This window comes from Leiobunum rupestre, chromosome 2, assembly GCF_980474605.1.
Source record: "Leiobunum rupestre chromosome 2, qqLeiRupe1.1.hap1, whole genome shotgun sequence".
In the NCBI taxonomy this organism is placed as follows: Eukaryota; Metazoa; Arthropoda; class Arachnida; order Opiliones; family Sclerosomatidae; genus Leiobunum; species Leiobunum rupestre.
In genome coordinates, this window is record NC_143385.1 from 28,828,738 (window position 1) to 28,835,167 (window position 6,430).

Here is a 6,430-nt window from a genome sequence, read left to right on the forward strand (position 1 = left end):
CCCTTCGCAGGTTGAAAGAGGCACTTCGAGATCGGTGTTGTTGTAACACCGGAAAAGACACTTGGATAAAATGTTGTACTGATTCTCTACGCTACTTAATATAGCAGTTGCTTTAGGTGTTCGACTTCCTTTCTGATTTGATGAACAGAGCAAACAAAAAATATTAATAGCACTAGTATCCTACTGATTTCCTTCGACAATAACATTGAAGCGATTTGAGATCACAAGAATTGTATTCAGTCTTGTACAAATACTGACTTAAAATAAAGTTTAACCACTGCTGTACAAAAAAATTCCTTTTTTTGTTAATTTAATACCGCACAAAATAAATAAAAAATTGGTTTTTAATGAACAACGAGATAAGATTTTGCGTGGACTCTTTTAAGCGATGAATCATCGTACAAGCAGGCCGTTAACTATCACATTTAAAGTAATTTTTTGTACTAGTGTATTGTAGTCAAGATACATTTGCACTCAGACTCGAACCTGGTGCAATCACGAGCTCAAGGGGATCGACAGTAACATTATTTCAATTACTAACACAGTTGCTTTCCATTTTTAATTAATTTTATCGATTCAATTAAGGAGGTTTCATTCACTTGTGTTTCCCAAAGATGTAAGCTTTATTTCTTTTTTGATTCACCTATATATTATAATATTATAAATTTCAAAATTAAAATGTTTTTCATTGAAAATTTCAAAATTAAAGTGTTTTATTTATATCATTAAACGGCGCCCATTTCCTTATAAAGGGTGTTTGTTATTTAACCATTGATAAAATTGATTTGTCACTGGATGAATGACACGGTGATTAGGATCATTGTTAATGCACTAGATTGTTAAACGAGTACATCTTTTTTAAATTAATTTTTCCAAGTATTATTGTGCTTATCAAGTTAATGTACAGGGTAACAGAAATATTGTTTCCTTGTGAACAGGGTGATTGATTAAGCGTTGTTACTAATTTTGTCTTGATAAAGTTACTTTTGTTAAAGATTTGTGCACGGATTACATTAAAGTACAGGGTGAGTGGGTTGAGAGCGGTAACTATTTTGGTGAAATTTAGAATTAGGATGTTATAGTGCGCTTATTAATTTAATGAACAGGGTAATTGTCTTATTATTCACAATTAACGGACAAAATAAACTCATTCTTAGTTAATGCGTTAGTTGTTGGTTGCTGTTGCGTTAGTAATGTTAAATGACAGGGTGATTGTAATATTCCTTGCAATATACAGGGTGAATGAGCAAACGCTCTTGGTTATTATAGTACGCTTATTAGGTTACTGTACAAGATGATTGAAAATTTCTTTAAAATTTAATATTTAAACTTTCTTAAATTCATTGAAAAGATTATGTTGACAACTAGTTTCTAGAAGGTGGTATTTCTAAAAACTAAATATTTTAAAGTATGTAAAATACAAAAAAAAGTCAAATCCTACCTTAACTTCGTTGCAATAATCCACTGATTTGTCACACATAACCCAGTCAAGCAGCCTTGAGGAAACAATGAAAGGGGTAAAATAAAAATTAATATCCAGAAAATTAATCAACTTTCTGAAATTTGAATTCCCTTTCTATCCAACAATCAGGCGACCCGATGTGTTTCTCTCTGATTTTAGATTAACCTCAAAGATGGATTGGAATTTAACAGAACTTGAAATTTCATATTGCGATATATTTTTGCGTAAAAGTCAGGGTTGGCAAGTTTTAAACAAAATGTTTAAAACAAATGTTTTAAACATGTTTAAAACACCGGTCCAAGTTTTTTTTCAATTTGTTTTAATCGTTTTAAACAAAATGTTTTAAACATGTTTTTTTCCTTAAGCTACATATAATGTTAATTTTGTTTTTTTTTTATAAAAAAACATTTAAATTTTTAAAAATTACTTCATTTATTCAAAAGTTAAACATTAGTTACACGATTTACACGAAAAGGTTTTTGATTCAGTGTTTTTAACCAACTTAGCGGCTTTTTCAGTTCCCAGTCGGTTTCGTATTTTAGAATGAACCAGACCAAAAGCTGAAAATACTCTTTCTATTCAGGCTGAGGAAGCTACAGCAGTATGAAGTTGATTAACAACTTCTATAGTTTGCTCTGCCAAACTTGAGCTAGAACTATTATTCAAGGCTTTCCACCAAGTAATGAGTTTTATTTCACTTTTGAGTACAACGTCTGAAAACAAATAGTCTTTAAAAGGCGACATTTTTGCTTGATATTTTATTACATCAGGCATTATCGAGGGGTGATATGATGCTATGTACTGCATTGCTAAGTCACGTTGGTCCTCATCCAGTTGATTTCCGTTGAACCTTGGGTCTAGCATATTTCCTAAGAAATGTGCAGGAGTCAATGCCATTTGCAACCTTTTTTTACAACTTTCAATGTCTTTAGTTATTGCCTCTAGCTCGAAAAAAATTGAATTTAATATATAAATCTTCCTAAATAACTATAATTATCAAGAACACAACAGCTAGTTTAGTGTTGCAGCAGCACACGTGAAAGAAAGTACAAGCCGGCCTTGTCTCGTTATTTGTGATTATCTGGCGTGAGTGGCGTCTGCTCTTCTGTCTCGAGATTGTAGTTTGTAGGGCTAGACATAATCACTACCACTAAAAAAAGGTTTAAAACCTGTTTTAAACATGTTTTAAACATTGTTTTTTTTTTGTTGTAATAAAAAACTCATTTTAAACAAAAAAAACATGTTTTAATCATAAAAAACTGTTTTTTTGTTTTTTATGAAAAAAACATCATTTTTGCCAACCCTGGTAAAAGTTGAATAAATGTGACTTGATTCAACCAATTTAAATAAAACTAGTAAAAAACCAATAAATTTAAACACATTTGGTTAAATGACTTAATTAAGGAATAAATTAATAACTCGAGATTAACGCGAGTAAAACAAGGTAAAATCAAGTAAAGCGATTTTTTTTTACTTGAACTTAATTTAATTTGTAAACAATTATCTTAATTTACCCGAACTTAATTTTAATTACAACAATCTTATTTTACTTATTTTTATCCAATTTTTGCGATTAAATTTAACTCGTTTAACTGGAAACCAAAACGTAAATTTCATTCACCCAATATATATATATATATATATATATATATATATATATATATATATATATATATATATATATATATATATATATATATATATATATATATATAATAGGCTTGTCCGAAGGTCGCATACCAACGAAGTATCGTTTAAAAACACATCAATTTACAGCTACTAAGGGATTTCCAATTTCACTTACGGTTTTGTCACAATTTAAGATGTCAAAAAATGTTGTGTTATTTACGACGTTAGTACGAGGTCATTTTTAAGAAATGGCAATTAGTATATTGTAACGATGTATCATTAGTTTTAATATCATGAGGTATGAGGTTATTTGTTATGACGTTAGGTATGATGTTACGAGTTATGATTTCATTAAGTATGTTCTCATTAGCTATGATGTCATTTGGTTTAATGTTACGAGTTATGTTGTCAAGAGATAGGATGTCATTATGTATAATGCCATGATATATAATGTCATTAATTGAGTATGACACAAGGTAGAATGCCTTCAGGTATGATGCCATTAGGTTTAATATCACGTGGTATGATATCAATTGGTTCATTTTCGCGAGATATGATATCCTTAGGTATGCTTTCATGAAGTTTAATGTCACGAGTATGATGTCACGAGTATGATGTCAAGAGATATGATGTCATTGAGTTTAATGTAATTTATTTTTAATAACACTAAGTAGAATGTCTTCAGGTATTTGGCCATTAGTTTAATGACACGTGTTATGATGCTATAAGGTATAATATCACGAGATATGAGGTCACTTGGTATGACATTACAAGTTAGGTCATTAGGCATGATGTCATTAGGTTTATTTTCTCTAGAGATGATGACATTTGGTTTAATGTCACGAGGTATGATTCATTAAGTACGATGTTACGAGTTATGATTTAATTTAAAATGAACTCATTAGGTACGATGCCATTAGATTTAATGTTACGAGGTATGATGTCATTTAGTTTAATGTCACGAGTTATAATACCAGTACTTATGATGTCGAGAGATATGATGTAATTAGGTTAGTGTACGAAGCAAGGATATCATTAGGTATGGTGTCATTAGGTTTAATGGCAGGAGGTATGAAGTAATTAGGTTTAATGCCATGATGTATGATGTTAAAAGAGTTGGTATCTAGATTTAGTAATAGCTGATTTTACGAACTTAATATTTTCGGGAATTATGAATGGCGCGAGCAAGCAAGCTTGAAGAAATGGCATATATAAATATAGCCATATTTGAAGTTAGAAGAAACCACCTATGGACTGTGAGAAGGATGATAAAATACGCGAAAAAGTAGATTAGTCCATAATTAAAAGGGATAATATAGCTAAATCCTAAACAAATTTGAAGAAATTAAAAAACTTACAAATAACTCGTACCCAATAGGTCTTCGAGCAAAAAACGCGAAACTCGGATCAAATAGATCTTCGAGTAATAAACTAAATTAAAATTAAATACAATTGCCAGAAATTCCAACGGTAGACCGGTTTCGTTCTATTTGGAACTCATCAGTACCGTGCGGGAAATCTGGCTGGCGACTGTCAAATCTAAAGGAGAAACTAAGCCTAAACATTAAAAATTTCAAAACGCGTTGCATATAGCAACGGAAAGCCGAAAAGGGGGGAGTGTATATTCTATTCTCCACCACACCCTTTTAATTATGGACTAATCTACTTTTTCGCGTATTTTATCATCCTTCTCACAGTCCATAGGTGGTTTCTTCTAACTTAACTTATCGTATATTCTATTCTCCACCACACTCCCCCCTTTTCGGCTTTCCGTTGCTATATGCAACGCGTTTTGAAATTTTTAATGTTTAGGCTTAGTTTCTCCTTTAGATTTGACAGTCGCCAGCCAGATTTCCCGCACGGTACTGATGAGTTCCAAATAGAACGAAACCGGTCTACCGTTGGAATTTCTGGCTATTTTATTTAATTTTAATTTAGTTTATTACTCGAAGATCTATTTGATCCGAGTTTCGCGTTTTTTGCTCGAAGACCTATTGGGTACGAGTTATTTGTAAGTTTTTTAATTTCTTCAAATTTGTTTAGGATTTAGCTATATTAGCCATATTTGAGTTATCTGGTACGTGGAAATGACAAAAGGGGTTTGCCCTTTAAGGTTCCTGGAAGTGTTGGGAACTGTGAATTTGAGGACAGCACTCTGATGAAGAATTTGGTAGAGAAACAGACCTTTAATAAAACTTGGATATTAAAGGACTTGTCCTTTTAAGGAATTTAACAACAAGGCCGTTCGTTTTTAAGAAAATCTACTTTTGTTGAATGAAACCGTCTTTCGATAAACTGCCTTAAAAGAACCTGTGCCTCAAGAAAAACTGCCATTTAAGGAAACTGTGCTTCAAGGATTAACGTTCTTAAGGAAACCTGGCCGTTTTCGGAACTGTCCAGCAAGGGATTTGCAGAATTTTGATACTGAGCTTTAAAGAAACTCCACTTTGAAGAATACGAACTTATTAATTTTTAAATTATATTTCGAATTTTTAGTCCCATGTCTCGACGATAAATTAAAATTTAAAAAAGACACTGTTAAATTTACATATTTTTTATTTAAAATCAATTAAAAAAAACTAAACAGAAGCACTAGTGGTTTGAGTGGTTTCGTGAGGCTTCGCCTACATCATCAGAGACAAGTTTACAATAAGTCAAGTCGTATTTATAACTTTTCAAAAAGCCTATTACAATATCGACCAAATACCAAACATAAGAAAGTCCAAAGGAAAAAATATAATATTTCGGTATAGTCCCTATATGTCACTTAAATTATTTCCATTTTATCACTAAGAGCAAAATCTTTTACAGAATATTTTTTGATTTCAATAGCCTCACGAGTTTCAATGTTTGAGTGGTTATTTCATCGCACTATGAGTTGTATTCCCTCCCAATCAACTTTGTTTAGTTTTAAAGGCATATTTTGCTAATGCTGATTAATTTTGCTAACACTTTTTTGCATTTTGTTAATTTAAGGTTGCTGTAAATTTTACTATAAATTTGCATTTTAAGGGAACTAAAATCTTCTGTTATACGCTTCGAGGAAGCTGCTCTTAAATGGATACTTCGTTTTAAATGTCTAACACTTCAGGTAAACAAAGGCTACAAATTTATTTGAATAAATTTTTTAATTTAGTTTACAATATTTTCAAACATTTTCTTCCTAGTATTACATTATTCTATTCAAACTATACCAGCCTGTATTTTCTTGAGAACATAAGTTTAAGAAATCGCTTTTTAAATTACTGCCTTTATTGCAAACTGCAATTAGGGGAAATTGCTTTTAGGGTTTTTCACTTTAAACGACCATCGTCTTAATTGATTCACAATTTCTTAGGA